Raw genomic sequence first — 19,327 nt, forward strand, 5'->3', positions numbered from 1 at the left:
CCATGATCACCAACCTGATACTACCTTTAATTCAATCTTGAGGCAAATATGATCAAGATACTGGCTGTATGCATGCCTTTCAGGAAGACTACTGGTGTGAGACATCCAGTGGGAGGACAGTCACAGTTGGGTTAAGAATGGCCTTAGTGGTGTCCTGTACTGGACTAAGTAAGTCTATACCTGAAGCTCAAAAAGACTGAGTGAATTAACCAAGAAACTGGTAAGTCTGTGATTGTGTTCAACCCAGGAAGGCTGTAAAGGGAGAGTTTGAAAACTTGAAGAGTCAACAAGATTAGCAGCCTCCAAAACAACCAGGAACTGTTTCTCCTATGCATTTCTAAACCCACCTGTCTCCAAAGCTGAGGCTTTTTCCATTGTGCAAGGACACTCTAGTGAAAACACAGTGAGGGAAATTCTGCTCAAAAGAGTCTGCTTTGGGACTTCTTGCCAAGATGGAGTTAGAGGTAGATACATTTGGCTTCCTCACACAACCAAAAGAAAGACAGCAACACATTTAAAACCAAGAAACGACCAGAACTGCCAGAAAATCAAACTGTTTGGAAGCTCAACAACCAAGGAGTTAAAAACAACAACAACAACAACACATTCATCCAGACTGGTAGGAGGGGCAGAGACAGTTACCTACAAAGGAATTCCCATAAGACTATCAGCTGATTTCTCAAAAGAGACCTTGCAGGCAAGAAGGGGCTGGAAAGAAGTATTCAAAGTGATGAAAAGCAAGGACCTACATCCAAGATTATTCTACCCAGCAAAGCTATCATTTAGAATGGGAGGACAGATAAAGTGCTTCCCAGATAAGTCAAGTTAAAGGAGTCCATCATCACTAAGCTCTTATTATATAAAATGTTAAAGGGACTTATCTAAGAAAAAGAAGATTAAAAATATGAACATTAAAATGACAACAAACTCACAACTGTCAACAACTGAATGGAAAAAAAAACAAATAAGCAAATAACTAGGACAGGGACAGAATCACAGATATAGAGAACACCTGGAGGGTTATCAGTGGAGAGGGGGCAAGGGGAGAATGGGGGAAAAGGTACAGGGAATAAGAAGCATGAATGGTAGGTACAAAATAGTAAGCGATAGGTTAAGAATAGTATAGGAATTGGAGAAACCAAAGATCTTATATGTACAACTCATGGACATGAACTAAGGCAGGAGGCTGGCGGGGTAGGGGGGACAATGCTGGTTGGAAGGGGTTGCAGGGTGGAGGGGATAAAGGGGAGAAAAAAAAGTTGGGCAACTGTAATAGCATAATCAATATAATATCTTAAAAGGGTCTGCTTTGTACCTGTCTTTCTCTGACTTGTTTATTTCACTTAGCATCATGTTCTCCAGGTCTGTCCTTACTGTTGCAAAGGGTAAAATTCTCTTCTTTTTTACAGTTGAGTAGTAATTCCATTGTATAAATGTCCCATAGTTGTTTTACCCACCTATGTACTGATGAAAAATTGGGGTGTTTCTGTATCTTGGTGACTATAAATAATGCTGCAGTGAACATGGGGTGCTTCTGTTCTTCCTAGTAGAAACAGACTCATAGGTAGATAAGCTAAGTGTGGGGAGGTTAGGGGGTGGAGAGACTGAGCAAAAAGGAAAAGTGACTCATGGACATGGACAACAGTGTGGTGATTGCAGGGGGTGAGGGGGGGCATAAAGGGACTAAATAGTAAAAGAAAAAATACAGTAAAAATTTTTGAACGAGTCTCTGCATACATATTGCTACCTCCACACCACTATCGGCACTACCAAATTCACAGGGATACATGTCCTAAGAATAGTTTGTCCAGTGAGCTAATCAATTGAAAACAAACCTTCCTTCTGGAAGTTTCCAATGCTAGAAAGTTTTCTTCCCATTGTGATGAAAACTGAGGAAGTTGATGCTCCAGAATCCACATCCTCCTTGTTCCATTGCTACATAAGAGGCTGGGGACAAGGTATAAATGAGAGAGAGAAAAAAAAAAATGAAAAAGTATTTTTTATACTTGTATTTGTTTAATTTCTCCGTAATAATAGCCTATACTCTTAGGAGAAGTAAATTAACTTTGTACATTGTTTAAGGAATATTGTATATGTTGGGTCAAATGAAGGATAAGGATAGTTTTGCCAAAGGCAACTGTTATCGAGGTTCTGAAATTAATTGGATGCCTTAATTGAGGTAGATTACCAGCTAAAGCTTGCTTGAATACAGTAATTCTCCTATTAAATTATCTTTGAATAATTACCTGAAATTTCTCAGCTGCAGGGACTGATGGCTATTTAATTGCACAGTGATGTTGCTATATAATTACTTAACAAGGTGTCCTGTAATAGTTTAATTCCCTTTTTACTGAAAAAAATGTAGATTAAAAGTAGCTACAAATACCTTTTTCATGAAAAATAAATTGCTGTAGATTTTTTCTTCAAATCATTTAATATTTGAAAGTAAATGAAATTATTTCTAAATTTATTATTTATAATTTAAGTATTGATGATTTTTTTAAGGTAGAATAGAGCCTCCCTGATATGTAATACATTAGGTAACATTTTAAAAGGTTGGAATTGTTGGTTTTAATTTTTCCTTATCATGAGCATTTCATGTCTCATTATTAAATACCCAAGAAACCATACATTTCTCTTCACTTTTATTGCATATTTTGTTTAAGGTTTTCAAATTAGGTATACAGTCATTAAATTAAAAATCAAAGCGCGGGCAGGGAACCAAAGTGTCCCAGGTTCGATTCCCAGCCAGGGTACATTCCTGGGTTGCAGGCCATAACCCCCAGCAACCGCACATTGATGTTTCTCTCTCTCTCTCTCTCTCTCTCTCTTTCTCCCTCTCTCTCTCCCCCTCCCTCCCCTCTCTAAAAATAAATAAATACAATCTTTAAAAAAAAATTAAAAATCAAATATTATTGAAATATAGCCCTAAATCAAATGACAACATGGCGTAAAATTTAATGAATTGCCTCAAATTATTTGGCCAACAACTTCAAAGTAGATAGTTTCTGCCAAGATGTCAATATACTAACATTTAAAATATTGTTACAAACGTTACTGGAGTATCGACAACAAATAGTATTTGACCCTCACCAGATTTATCTCACTGACCTCTTAGTAATCTAATCTGATACTCAAACCAAAAGCAAAGGACACAATATATTTTGACAATTTTGGTCGTGTTAAAAATAGAAAATCTTAGGAAGGCACAGCTGATTGGGCTGTTGACTGAAACAACAAACTAACATTAGTGCATTGCCAATCATAGCATATTAAGTATATAGAATGGGGCCAAAGGATGTTTATTTTTACAGTTCTGTGTTTTGCATACACATAACTCTAAACCCATTTTTAACCCACCCTGTGTTTCCAGGATTTTTCCTAATGATTTTTCATGGTATACATGACCTAATGTCAGAATACCATGTTTGTTATGCTTAACGACACTGGCAGTTTGTTGACAAAAACTAGAATTGGAGATTATTTTGGTAAATTAAGGGAATGGGTTGCATTAACATGATGGGGCTCGACAGATTCAAGCAATTGCATTCATATATAGAGAACAAACAGGAATGGTCTATTTTTGATATGATGGGAACAGTACTGAGTCACCATGGAAAATCAGCTAAATATGAGCTTTATGTTAAACCTTGTTTCTAAGCAAACCTGACACTGAAATACATAGAAATCTCACTACCCTAAGTATTGGTTGATACCAAATTGCTGATAGATACTAAAGTCAGTGTCTTTTTTCTTTTTTTTTTTTTTTTACACAAATGTCCATAGCAGTTTTATTCATAACAGCCAGGAAACCTTCCATGGGTAAATGGTTAAAGAAACAAAGTGGCGATACATGCAACAACCTGGGTGAATCTACAGATGATTGTGCTGAGTGAAGAAAGCCAATCTCAAAAGGTTACATGTGGTCTGATTCCATTTACATAACATTATGTATTTATATATTACATTTTTAATAATTTCTATTTTATATTTTTTTTAATTTTTAAAAAGACTTTATTTATTTTTAGAGAGAGGGGAAGGGAGGAAGAAAGGGAGAGGAACATAAATGTGGGGTTAGTTGCCTCTTGTGTGTCCCCTATGGGGACCCGGCCCACAACCCAGGCATGTGCCCTGACTGAGAATCAAACTGGTGACCCTTTGCTTCTCGGTCTGGTGCTCAATCCGCTGAGCCACATCAGCCAGGGCATTTTTTAATTTTTTTTATTGTTCAGTTACAGTTATCCCACCTTTTTCCCCCTTACTTTCCCCTACCCTGTCCCCCTCAACTCCCACAGTCAATCACCCCACCCACTGACCATGCTCATGAGTCCTCTATTCGTGTTCCTTTGTTTGCTCCTTCGCCTTCTTTCCCCCATTATCCTTCTCTGGCCACTCCTCTGGTTACTCTCAGTTTGTTCTTTATTTCCAGGTCTCTGGTTCTACTTTGCTCATTTGTTTGTTTTGTTGATTAGGTTCCACTTACAGGTGATGTCATATGGTATTTGTCTTTCATTGCCTGGCTTATTTCACTTCACATAATACTCTCTAGTTCCATTCATGCTGTTGCAAAGGGTAGGAACTCCTTCTTTCTTTCTGCTGTGTAGTATTCCATTGTGTAAATGGTACAAAAAGTTTTTTGATCCACTCATTTACTGATGGGCACTTAGGCTGTTTCTAGCACTTGGCTATTGTAAATAATGCTGCTATGAACATTTGGGTGCATAGGTTCTTTTGAATTGGTGGTTCAGGATTCTTAAAAAATCAATAAATTCCTCAGTACCTTCAAGTTATTTGTCCTAGTACTAGTATGAACACTTTCATTCTACTTATGATAAAGTCTTGGATCTGGTGAAAATATGCCACAAAATACCCCTACTAATTGTTGGACAAGGAATATAAGAAATGCAGATGACCCATACTTGGATGAAATTATCCTCAATGTTAAAGCTACACATGGATTCATTGCCTGAGAAGAATACCACACAGTGAAATGAACACTTTGACTTGAGAAGATTTTGCTTTCTTCAAGGAAATCTAACCTAACAACCTTGCCCTATGAAAGTAGTCGTAATGAATTGAGCAGCTAGTGAAAACTGTACAACAACCATTATATCTTTGAGCTCTTTAAGATTCAAATGGAGTTTTGAAATTCTGTTGAATTGAGGAAGTAGAGCCAAAGTGTTTGGTCATTTCAGCCTTTTGGTCCCTTAACAACATTTCAAAGCCAAAGCCAAACAGAAACTGGTTGCTACAGAGTCTGTCAAGAAGAAGGAATGATGATGGGGCAGGAATGGTGGAGATGAAGTGAGGAAGATGCAGAAAATGAATATTCTTGGTGATCCCCCAAAGGCTGTGTACCTCAAGATGCAATCCCTTTGTTTTCTTATGAATATTGCAATGGTAGCCACTGTTTTCTGATCCATATCACTCTTACATACTTCTGGTTTTGAGGAGGGGGTGCAACACAATTCTACTTTGAACCTACCTGTGAATAAAAGGGAAAGTGGTCAATTTCCCTTTTCTGGGAAACTCTCTACAATACAGACACTAGCCACACCTGTGGTGTACATGTATATATGGCATGCCCTCTGGAAACCACCTCACTACTGCGTAGGACAAGATGATCATGGCACAAGGTAACCCTCCCAAGACAGTGGGCCCTTAGCACTTTGTACACTCTAGTAGTCTTTTTTGCTCTTAAATAATAGTATTATGGCAACAATAATAAATAGTCTCAGAGGTTTCCTGTATATACAATAATTCCTTATTTCTCCAAGTAACAATTATGGATAAATCTTTTTCTATTTAGAAAATATATCATGTGCTTCATCCAGAAAAACAGTATCATTATCTTTTTTAAAGGGCCTTAATTTTGTTGATTTAAAATTGGAGCTCCCAATCACATGATTTAATCAGTGGGTGTGGTGGTGTAATACAACTGTTGTATTTGACTTTAGAATCAACTATGTTCATTTTTATAAATAGAAGTTGTCCTTGAATAAAATGAATAGTCTGATTTATTAAGAATGGCTTCATTTTCTTTTATGGCTTTTCCTCAGATGGAAAAATGTATCTCAGAAGTAATTATACAGGAAGTCTACCCTCGACTCACATATCCGCTCACCCTTAAAATAAAATTTCTTCATGTGGTTCCAAAAGGAAGGAGACATCATCTCTGTGCCCTGTCTGACTAATGCATCTCCTGCCAAAAGACAAATGTCAAATTAAATAGACAAGACAAAATAGAAATGTCTTTATTGGGAGCAAGCTGCTTTGTCCTGTGGGGTGTGGATGTGTGTTTACAGTAGTGTCACTCGCTGCGCAGGGACTGAGATCAATTCTTCATTGGGATTCACATTTTCACCATAAATGAGAGACCACAATTAGGTCGAACTTTGATCAATTTTCCTGCCAACAGATCTGGAATCAAATTTTAAGCCTGATCAGAGCTCATGTTCTTCCTTTGTCCCAGGACAAAAGCTTGGAACCACAGCACCACTGAAGCATCCTTGAAATCATTTGTGTTTCACTGGTGATGTGAGATATGGCAATTCGTTCATTCCACAAACTAGATAGGCTCTTTTTCCACTTTCATCTGAGGAGAATTATTTAACCTTTTATGGCCCTGTTCTCTCACTGGCAGACCTAGGGTTTTAGACTATAATGAGTAGTTCCTAAACTTTATCAGGCTGAATAATTAATTACCCAGGAACTTGATAAAAATGCATTTTCATAGACTCCACCACTAGAGGTTCTGGGTCAGCAAGACTAGGGTGGCACTCAAGCATATGCATTTTTAGCCAGCTCCCTAGATGATTCATTATATTTTGGTAAGTACTATGTTTAAATGTTCTCTGAGGCCCCTTCCAAATTCCAACCTGAGTCAATTCATGAAATTCTAGAGCTCAAGAGCCTCCCAAAGATCAAATAGAATTATATCTAAACTGGTTGCACAATACAGAGGAGGTATGTCAGATAACAATAACATTAAACAGCTAACATTTTTTGAGCATTTCCTAAATTTAGCCTAACCTCATTTTAAGGCCTTTATAAGTATTATCTCATTGATCCTCAAACAATATTAGGAGGAAAGTAACATTATTATGTCCATTTCAAGGGTATGGGAATGCCCAAAGAGGGTATGTCATTTACTCAAGATTAGACAGATCCTGGGGAATGGGTTAACACTTGCAAGGCTGAAAATGACATTCTAGGTGGAGAGAGCAGAATTATAAAAGCTCAGATTTATAAAAGCTCATGAATTATTTAATAATAGCAAGTGTTCCTATGCCTGAGGCCCAAGGGGCCTTGGGGATTGTGTGAAGAGGTAGGCAGGAGGGAAAGAGACAAATCAAGGAGAGAATTTTGGTAAAAATGTGAAGGTAAGTAAGACACTAAGTTTATAGAGTACTTAGATGTTAGGGAATTTGGGCCCTTTTACTTTTCTACTTTTTCTTTTTTTTTTCTTTTCATTATACAGTCAAACTATGGCAAAAGAAAGGTCAGCTGTGTTTACAATGTACATATTCTTTATGAACCAGTAATACCACTCTGTAAATTATAAATTCATAAACAGAAATGCACATTAGAGGTTAAAAGGCTATTATCCATCCCAGTTATATATAATACTGAAGTTTTGGTAACAACATAAATGTTGACCGATAGGATATCCTTGCAATAAATCATTGTATATGCATATAATGGAACACCATTTAGCTATTACAGTATTTTAGAAAAATATTTAAAGACAGGAAAATGTTCATGATACACTGTCAATTCATGAAATTGTTACATTGTAAAAGCAGTTATTGAATATTATAATTCCAGTTTTGTGAAATTTGTGAAGGCATATGGTTATATATGTGTATTGAACAAAAAGAAAAGAAACAAGAAGATAAAGAATAAAAGGAAAGCTGGGTATGATAAAGACAAGTCTTACAAACCTCACCATTATACACAGGATTGGCTCCATTCACCTTCATTTGTCTCTGGCCAAACAGGCCTTGAAAAACACAAAACAAGACTAAAACACTGACGGGTTCTCACAATGAATTGGGGTAAAGCTTGATTTTCATTTTCTTCATATTTTTCATGTTTTATAATATTTTCTCTGTGACTCAGTTACTATTTATTTTATAAAATAATTATCATAAAATATATTGTTTAGATGGATTTTCAATGTGAACTGAGGCAAAAAATATTTTCAAATAAACAAAGCATTTAATCAGCAAACCCCATATAGTTAAGTTTTTATTTGCCAAGTGTGAATGCTTCAATATCATCTCAAAGTTTTTTTTTTCCTGAGCACTCATCCTCATGGAAATTTAGTTTCCTCACTACTATGCAAATTAACAATGAGGTGCAAAGCCATAATATAACAGTGTGTGTGTGCTGTGAGTTTAGGAATTATTTGTGGTAGAGGTAGAGGTAGTGGTGGAGGGTGGGGACAGCGACTAGATTGTTTCTTCCTTCTCTTTTGGCCACAAAATGTAGGTAGTAATTGTGGCTGTGGTAAGCAGGCCATTTACATAACTTCACAGGCCACCTATTGCCAAGAAGAATCAACACTGAGAAGAGAGATTAACAATTGTTTACAAAAGTATCTTCTGTTAAAGTCTAATTGGAGCTTTGCTCAAGAGGAACTGACACCTGAAGGCTAGCTAAATTTTTGAAGCATATGACAGTCGGTTGGATGAAGGTATACTGGTCTGCTTTCAACAGCATCTTTGGATTTGGAGAGCCTGATGCTTTCCGTTGTGGTGACAGTGTTCTGGGTCTGCTCTCTAGAGGTGCTCCCTGGTGTTAGCCACGTGGAGGGAAACAATTAAAAAGGCAAACCCATATGGTGCTTACTATGGGCTCATTGTATTCACCTGTCATAATATTCCCAGTCACCCATATGGTGTATCATTCTTATCCTCATTTCACACGGGAAGAACTGAGAGGTTGTCATGTTATCACCACTTCTCAGGGTCTTACATGTGCCAGCACTAGTGCCTCAGGGGCATCTAGCTGAAGCACTGTGCTCTTGGTGCGTTACCTATTTTTAACTTCAAGCCTTACAACAACCCCAAGAGTTACCAATATGCCCATTTTTCAGATGCGGAAACTGAGGTTCATTTTAAGAAAACATAAAACACCCAGAAGAGGAAGGGCCAGGTGGGGAGGAGTAGCGTACCAGGGTCCCTGTTTTTCCTGAAATTTCCTTTCCCCCTGTTGCTTCCACCTTATACGCCCCAAGATATTATTGTTTCATTCCTTGAAGGTCAGCTCTAACTGCAGACTCCAACACTGTGCAGGCAGACTTACATAAGCCCCATCCACGGCGGAGGAATACCAGTCTCCGGAGTCAAGCAGGGGCAGTTGAACCGTGACTCTGCCGTTCGGTGCCGGTGTGACTTCCAGGACGTGTTTTAATTTCTCAAGGCCTCATTTTCCTGATCTGTCAAATGCAGATTGTGGTGATATTTACATCAAGTAGTCATAGTGAGGATTAAACGAGGTCATTCTTATAAAGCACTTAACAAAGTATACTTAGTAAATAACATTAACACTAATAATAATAATAGGATGTTGGTTTTTAAGGAAATTCATCACTAAATCAGTATCAAATTGTGCTCCATGAATCACTAGGCCCCTGAAATAGTAATGGGATTCTATAAAAAGGAAAAGGGGGATAAAAAAGCAAAATAAATGTAGGAAACTCCGCATTAAACAAAATTAAACCAGATTTTTATCATAGACCTCTTCCAACCCCTTACTAGCCAATATTGTTGGTGGAGCTGTGGGAGGGCAGCATAGAAGACACATTTTCCTAACCCATGTGAACACTTATTTTTTTCTGGGACTCATTAATCCTAGGAACTTTTTGGAACCTCTAATAGACTAAATTCTAGTTATACCAATTATTCAGAAAAATAGGGAATTCTTCCATTAGCAAACAAGATAGTTTCATGTCAGAGATTTTGAAATAAAGGTAAAAATGGCATATTCTAACATTTTCAAATTTATATAACCTCCCAGATGCTAGAAAAACTAAGGGCTTTAGGAGAAGTGGGATATGAATCCAATAATACTTGATATGAACTACAATGGAACTGAATCTCAGCACAGAGGTCGAAGGTGGGCTTGAGAAAGGGCAGAGAGAGAGGGAGAAGAAAGCCCCACCTGGGGAGCAGAGGTCTGCCTGGCAGATGCGGTAGCATGGGCTCCAGGTTACAGAGGAAGCCAGTAGAGGTGGGAAATGTCCTTGTAACCCTGGGGAATCAAAGAGGGAGATCCTAAGGATGCCAGACAGAGGGTCCTGGTTTTGCTAAGCACCACCTTGCTTTCCCTCGGCGGTTTCTGTGTGACCAGAGGCAGTGTGCAGGAATTTTTGTCCTACACAAGTGCACTCACTTATTAGCAAGTCAGCAGAAACAACACCAGTGAGAGACAACACTGCTCTGGATGGTTTGTGGGTTTCTTTAGGAAACGCGATTTTGTGCTGTGTCCTAAAAGTAGCTCTCAGGTGATCCCACAGAAGTATGGCTGCATGTTCTTTGCAGCAGAATTGACATACAGCGGTTAGTGATGCCTAGAAAGATTTCTTAGGGCACGCTGAGGCCAACTCACTACACCAACCCTGAGGAACTTTTAACAGTGACATCCACTGCCTTCTCATCAGCTTCCTCAGTTTAGCTCCCTGTGACAATATCTACTGAGTTTTCCAAGGTGGAAATCTCAGAACTATCTTTGATTTCTCCCTCTCCTAAACCTTACATCCGGAGAGCCACCAAATACAACTGATTTAAGTAATGTAGTATATTGTTTTTGTTGTTAAATTCTTAAATGAATACATTCCCGTAAAGAAATTGACAGGCAGATAAAAGGATAAAGCAGTGAGGGGCAGATCATCCCTCTTGATGCCACTGTTAATATTTTCCAGTATTTTTTCATGAAACTATCCATCAAGCGCTGTATAGAACTTTGAATATGGATTTGGTTTTTATTTTCCAATCTACGTTTGACTCCCTTGCTCGCCCTCATGCACCACAACTTTATTGCAGACCTCTCCACGTGGGAAATAAGGGATTTTCTGTCTCGGAGGACACAGGGGGAAGCAAACAAGCACAAACCCTGTGGTCATGGAACCTGCAAGCGAAATATATTGTCAGTCTGTTCCCCTTCTTCAACGTCAGGAGTCCCAAACCGTTCATGCTTTTTACCTTGCTTCTCTCCCTCTTCACATTATGTCACAAATCATTTTATATCAGTCATTTGTTCTTTTTTTACATTGTATTATTTCCTTGTATCCTTGCTTCATAGTATAATCAGCCCCTGTCAATAAGCAGTTGTTTCCAGTCTTTTACTATTGCAAACTGCTGCATTGAACAACCTATGTGTTGTATATGTGTCATTTTGCACATGTGAGAGCAGAGTCCTCCTGGGAGCAGGGCTTGGGGGAAATTGCCAAGTTGCCTTCCACAGATGTTTACCAAGTGACATTCCATCAGCAATCTACGAGAGTGCCAGTTTCCCCACCACCTTGAAACCCTCTCTTCATTCTCCTCGGCAAACCACTTGGTGGCCTAGGGAAATCCCTTAGCTGCTAGAACTAAAGGAGAAGTAAAGGTAAGGAGAAAGGATTCCTATCCTCTCTGGCCCACAGGGACTTTTCTTCATGGAGGTCTGGGTTCATTTTTAAGGTCCTTTTATTCCTTAAAGAAAGAAAGAGAGAAAACCCCACAATGCTACTATGCAGGTGCCATGAAGAGAAGCAGATTTCTTCCCTGTGTTTTTAACTAAACCAACCACTTAAAAAAATCCAGGGCACTGTGCAGGGTTGTTGGAGCAGTAGGGGAACACACAGCCGATCCGCAATCAAACGGCCACTCGGGAGAGCAATCTGTGTGCTCCTACCCGCAGAGCAGCCGGTTTCAACTGGAACATGCGCCGGGCCCACTCTGCCAGCCTCTTTGTGCGGCGGTCACACTCCCCATCCTGGCAGCTGGGGCAGGTTAGGACCGAGCGCCCATGTTGTACAACAGTTATCTGAGCTGCCCTTTATGCCTACCTATTTCTTTCCCTGCTTTCTCCCCTTTGTGTGTGTTTAATGGGGATAAGTGTGAGATGTACTGGAGTGCAATCACATTGTGGTCTTAAAAGGATCTCTGATGATAGAAAATATGTCAATTTATTATTTCCCTCGGGACAGAGAAAAAAAGTACAAAAGGTTCAATGGATGATGAAGATAATACTTGTGCACTGTATAGCATTTTCCAACAAAAGATTTTAAGGTGATTTTTCTTTAAAAAATATTTTAGTCCCATTTTGTAGGTGGGGAGACAAGAAGATTTCCTAGTGCCTGAATGCCCTAGTGGTGGGACCCTGCATCGAGTCAGCATCTCTATGATCCCTTCCAGGCTCTTTTCACTCCCTCTAGTGGAATCTGGTTCTTCACATCAGAGTCTGGCGCAGCAACAGCAAGCACTGTGCTATTATGCGTGATCTTTTGGGTACCAGAGCCACAGTTTCCTCAAATCTTCAACCCGTTGGCTCTGACTGTGATCCGAGCTACCTCATGTACCTGCAGCTCCAGTTTCCTTAAATAACAATTAGCCCAGCAGATCCTGGGCTGCTCTCGAATGCAGGAAGCATTCTGGTGAGGCTCAGCAAGGAGGTGGCCGCTTGTTATTTGTCACGCGGGGTCATTCATTATGAATCAACAAAGCATTGACAATAGTTTTCTTGTAAACTGAACAAACCTTATAAATGGTGTGTGGTCTCCCCTCCCCCATGAATTAGTTCCTTTGTCCTGAAATGTGTGGTTAGCACAGATATTCATTCTGCTCTGCTGGGAGAGTGGCAGAGTCTAGGGAAGCACCAGGAATGTGCAAGACAAGTCGACATTTTACATTTTGGTCTTCTGTATCAGAGCTCAAAATATCTCCTCTGTACCTTGAAAAGCGAGAGACAAAACATAGGTGGAAAACACAGCAAACTTTCTAGACAATCTGAGTGATAAATTTTAGAACGTGAATGTGATGGCTACTTCCTCTCTTTTATGTGAACAAGGATGAAAGGAAATTAATACTCTAGCAACAGTTTTTTAAATGCTTTGTATGAATGCTTGAGATACATTGTATGGTTGCCTGTTTTTAAAAAAATCTGAGTAAGGAGGGCTAAAGTACTTGGAAGGAAACTAATTGCTTTAAGCTTTTCCTCTTCAGTGTATGCTATTCTCTGCTGTTATATAATCTTGGATATTGAGAAACTCAATGAAAGAAACAGTGTCTCACTTAAAGTAAATGGGCAAACATCATTTGCTGCTGGCATCTTCATTGGCTCCTAGAGGAGGGGGTGGAGGAGAATATTTTATAGTTAAATTTTAAGTTCATAATATAAACCTTATTATCAAAACACTGAAATAAAAATTCATGGAATTGAAAAGAGCCAATCTATGCAGAGTTTTTTTAAATCTTGAAATGTTCAAGTATTGCAGCTTATTTTTATAAAAAGGCAAATTATGAAGGCATAACTTGTGATGTGTTGCTCCCAGGTAGACTGTGTGTTGGAATGTATATTAGATAAAACTGATAGATTGCCACATGAAAAGGACTGCAGTCTTCACACATGACTTTATATATAAAATCATTCACAGAACTGTACCCCTTTAATCCCATCTACTTTATTTTAGATACAATTTTATCTGATGGTGACTATTTATTAAATGCACTTTTCCCTTTTAAAAAGAACTGCCAAAAGCATTGCTAACACATGACAACAAGTCAGTGATTAAGATCACATAAATCCATGTAACATCTATGTTCAACCCAGAATTGTTTTAGAGTTATTGTAGCTATAGTGTTTTCAAATAAGTTATTCAAATATAAAAGTAGATTATGTATTTCCCCTGTGGCTGGCCAAATGTCTTTGCAACAAAGGGTAAAATAAGAAAGCTATTTTTTGTGTAAAAGAGTGATCTTTTTAGTCATGCTTGGCTGCCTTTTCAGGACTGTCTCCATTCATAATGAGATATTCTTGAACTCATTTGAACCAGAAAGTTTAGTAAATTTGTGGTACATTTATTTTTACATGAAATATCATGATTTGTTCACAATGATCGGGGCTAGAGCAAAGGGAGAGTAGATTAATGATTGTTTTGATTTCTAGATCATCATTTTGAGCTGGCATTTAAATTGGACAAAATCTAGAATATCAAAAATGTGTCTTTATTTACTTTATTATTTCATACTTCTTGGCAGTTCTAATTTCATCTTATTGTCTGCTTAAAGGTATAGTTGCTATTCAAATCTCAGTTAAATCTCCATTGAAGCTGTCAGGAAGACTATCATAACAATAGTTTTTACAGTTGTATTTTTCAGGGTTCCTGACATTGAAAGGTAGTGATGGCCTTCCAGAATAATGAGGGAAAGTGTTTCCTATCAATTTTATGGCTCTGATTTGAAGTAAATTTGACCTAAATGCAAATTTATAAACATTAACTTTCTCCTTTTCTTTACAAACATAGAAAATTCCTGAGAATGGAAACAAATACACAGTGGTGAAAGGGATCTTCCCAAAAACTAAAAGTGAATTTTGACATGTTCATTAACATATGAAAAAATGTTTGTTATTCCCTAGTGTTTTAACATTCTCTATATTTGTATTATCTAACATACCTGAAGGTCATTAAAAAACAGCTCATAAGTATATATGTATTTTTTGCAATTACAAGCAGAAAACTCAGTTAATAGATCTTATAGATATCAAAAATCAACTTCTATTGTACTCATTCCCAATCTTATTTCTCTAATTATACTTTGAGATGGACACATTACTTGTTTTACATTTGTATTTCTCTTAAATCTCCTATTTTCTCTTTAAATCATTGGCAACAAATGCTAGTTTTTTATATTCCCTGCCTTTCCCTGATATTTACAGTAAATGATGTGTCATATCTCTTCTGAAATTGACCATTCTTTTCAGAAAAGATTTTTTTTTTGGCCTATGGTGTTACACCAAAAAAGTCAACCAGCTAAAATGAGTTACTTCATTTCCAAATAAAAACAATAGTGTTTTTATGCCTGCATTTATTATTATTCTGAGAATGTACTAATTTGTTACATCCAAGATGACGGTTCGGTGGGTCTGTGAACAGGGCAGTGTGCCAACTATAGCAGGGAAGTAAAAGGACTCCTTTCATGGGAAGTAGTGGAACAGAAAGTAGCCCGCAGTTCAGTGGGTATCAGGAGGCACACTGCCAATGGAGTCATCCCAGTATCAGGGTTTCCTATGTTGAGTTCTGAATCAAGTAAAAACTATGATTTCACTAAATGTCAGCCTGGGCAGCCAAATTTTCAAACCCGCTATTGCTCTAAGGAGCAACTGATAAATGTTTTATCCCTGCAGGCATGGCTGATGTGGCACAAGGGTTCTGAATGTGTACAGTGCATTATTACTTTGAGCATTAAGCTTAGATAATTGTCTACTTACCCTGAGCCGGTAATAGCAAAATACAAGTGGAGGATATTTTCATAAAGTAAAACTGCAAAATAGATTTATTTATACTACTATGGATTTTTTTTCCTGCTGTTCTTCTCCCCTATTACATTTGAATGATAATGAAGTTTGATTCTATACTTTTATTCGGCTCTAAACCAGGGTGGTCTCATAATTTTGTTTTACATGCATGACATTGCTTAAGGTCATTAGTTGTAAATCGTAGTATAAAAAAACTGAAAATATATTCAGCACTTTGTAGTTTCCGAATACACATTTAAGAGCTGCTATGAAAAGTCGAGACCTACACGGCAGATTTTCTGGCACTGAATGGTCAATTTAGTGATGTAGATTAGTGAAACCAAACAGTAAGTGGAGAGAGGGGGTAATGATGCTTTGATATGTCCCTCTGTTGAAGCATATCCTGGTTGATCCATTTTCTGTTATTGTAATAGTTTCTTTTTGCCCTATAGCAAACAAAATACTCTCTACTCTTAGTTTTTAAGACTATAACTCAGATAAAATGATCACTTTTGAAAAATAATTTCCATCTGTTTTTGTACCACTGAATTAATAAATGAAAAACAGATTTGGATTGATGAATTGAATTTTATTTTGTTGGTGTAAAAACTCTCCTTGGGGCATGTTTGCTTGTTGTTCAACATATATTTGTCAAGTTTTCTTTTAATGTAAGGTTTAAATTCATGGTCTTTTTTATTGTAAAGGGGAGTGTACTTTAAACAACATTTAAATAACAACCAGTTAAATAATAAGAACATTATCTTATTTAAATCTGGAAATAAGTCTTGCTTAAAATGTGACTATCTGGTGTTTTGAGTCCTATTTTATTTTTATAACTACTCATGTTCCTAGAAAATGAGAAGGAGTTCTGCATTTTGTATTTTTTACAGATTATAAATTTTATTTTCTTACCAACTTACTTCAAAATTAAGGGCTATATGTATTATTATTTTTCATTCCAAATGGAAACTGGCTGAATTCACAATAAAGATAACTGAAAACTGGAATTGTTTAAATATAAAAACAAAAATACATCATCATAACAGATTTTAAATGAAGTAGATTATCAAGTGGATGACTAATTTTGCCTTTCCAAAATGTGGGATATTTAACCCTCAGAATAATTAAATATTTGTAATAAAGCAGTTAATTCAAGCAGTTTATTGCTGTAATTTGCAAAAGTACATTGAGCTGCTTTCTTTTCAGCTCATTGATGGAGGAACAAACATTTCTTTAATAAGACTACAGCACATTCTAATTTTGTTGCAAAAGCTCAGATAAGGATCAGGCCCCCTCTGAATCACTGCATTGACCTATGACATTGAAAGTGCTGAAGCTCTTTGGCAAAAGAAGAGTTAGACAGTCATTATTATGCACAGGACTTTCCAGTTCTAAAGGCGCTCTGTGCTTTCTCTCAGATAGACTTTGTTTGTTGGAGATGAGAACTGTATTTTGGCAGCAAAGGACCAGAACTGAAGCTACTCTGCAGGCACACTCATTATGACATAATCCTTCATTAATCCTCATTCTCTATTAATAGCTCATGCAGAAGTTTTGCTTTAGTTGATCATCTTCATCAAGGAGCTATGGAAAAACATTACCGGTGAAATGCCTACCTCTGGTCTTAAGGCTGCTTGTTTATATTCATCTTTATTAGTTGCAAAGATTAATAGTGAAAATAATCTCTTGGACTTTGCTTCATATACAAATGGCATATGAGAGCTCCTGAAAAATCTGATGTAATTGGATCTCAGTGTTTGAGGGGTAAAACCTACCTGGGAAGAAAACATGTCATTTAGCAATAAAAAAGAAAAGTTTATCAGGCTAAAATCTCCCTTGATAAAATAAAAGCATTCTAGTTGTAGAAATGTGGGAATAGAGGCTGGACAGTCCAAGTTCACGCAGTGCTTCAGAAAACAAGTTATTATACAGTATATGTATGTTAGTGTTACTAAACAGATTGGCTTAATCTTGGGAAGCTGAGCTTTTTGAAGGTCAGGGGGAGGGTGAATCTACTTTAGAAACATATAAGTGTCCTAGTTATCTGCCCAGGTTAATGATTGGAACTGCAGTGTTCTGTTGCTTGTTAGATTTTCATCTCACCATTTTATGGCATTCTGCAACTCATGTAAAAATATAAAGAGAATAATTAAATGTACTTTGCTGGGGTTTTTGTCACTTGTTTGTTTTTGCTTAATTTTGTGACACCCTGGGGGTCACTGGTGAGCCAGCAGTTCTCACAGCAGGTCTGGCTCATCAGCTCAGCCTGACCACCTCCCTGAGCACCGTGACCTCCCACCCCTGACTCTGTCACTATGCACCAGCTCCTTCCTTATCTTTTTTGATGGGCCGAAACCCTTATTGGAAGGCTTAGTTTAGGAACATTAGGAGGAGGTTCTAATGATATTTATTTCATTATTAGTCCACAAAGATGGAATATTACAAAATAAAATGCTATCAATAGTAGATTATTTAGTTAATTGGTATGTTTGTTTTCCTAGAAGAATATGCTGGAAAACTTTTTCCTATGGTTGGTACATGATTGTTCTGTGTGAACAGAACAAAGTGCTGAAGCTCTTTGGAATTGCTCATGGTGTTGAGTTATTAATGGAGATTGTGCCTCTGTTGCAACTAGAGGACAGCCCCAGACTGATCCCTAAAAATAGTGCCACTGACACTTTTAATAGAAAATATGCGTGTTCCAAAAATGCAGGCAGGGATGTGTTTTTATATTGTCTTGCACTTATTTGTGAATTGAAAAAAACTCGAAGGTAGAAATGCTGTCCACAAATGCGCAAATTGTAATGTTTTAATTTGGGTTCTAATCCAGGCCTTCTCATCTCTTAATGTTTTTGTTTATATTCTTCAGTAAAGAGAACTAAGATTTAGTAAATAATTAGTAGAAATGGACCACCTCCCTAGGTACTTAACATAAGTGATCTAAATTAATTGGGTTAATCATCTAAGCTAATTGAAAGAGAATCACCATAGAACTCTAAATCAAAAGATGCATTTTTTAACCTCTGAATTGATACTCAAAACTCTGTTGGAATTAGGGTTTGGCATCGAAGAGGGTCTAAGGACAATCCAGGCAATGCCTGAAAGGTGAAAATATGACTGGGGTTCTTTTGGTCTGGTGGCTCTCATTTTGTTCATCAGAAGTGGATGATAAGACAACATAGTCTGCACATAGGTAATATTTAGCCTCCAAAAGTGCATCTTCATAGAAGCAAATGTCCATACTATTCAAATCTACCAAATAAGAACTCTGAAGTTATCACGACCAAGCCAGGACCTGCAAGCCTGAAAAGCAGTCTCCCCATAGTGGGCAGTTTTCCAGAACTGGCTAGCCAGATCTTTATTTATTTGCTTTTACCTAAGGTTTTGCTTGGCAATAATAACATAAAACTTAGTTAGTTTAATTTTAGGAAGATTCTACACAACAGAGTATTGCTGCATATAAACAAAATGAGGACTAGAAAATGTTTGAGAAATGTATTTAAAATTTCATAAAAATGTAGATCATACTAATTTGGTCTTGGCTTTTCTTTCCGGTATTTCTGGCATTTGCATATTTAAGAGCCACAGAGCTTTCCACTAGAACATTTCAAATTGCTTTTAGACAGAATTCATCCACCCCTGCATTATTTTTCTATTGCTGTGGGAATCAATTATTACAACCTTACTGGCTTAAAACAACACAAATGTATTCACTTCCAGTATGGGAGTTGGATGCCAAAAATGCGGCCACTGGGCTGCATTCCTTTTGGAGGCTCCAGGGGAGAATCTTTCTTTGACCTTCCTAGCTTCCAGAGGTCACATA

This window comes from Phyllostomus hastatus, unplaced genomic scaffold (genome assembly GCF_019186645.2).
Source record: "Phyllostomus hastatus isolate PE091 unplaced genomic scaffold, TTU_PhHast_1.1 phas_contig_86, whole genome shotgun sequence".
In the NCBI taxonomy this organism is placed as follows: Eukaryota; Metazoa; Chordata; class Mammalia; order Chiroptera; family Phyllostomidae; genus Phyllostomus; species Phyllostomus hastatus.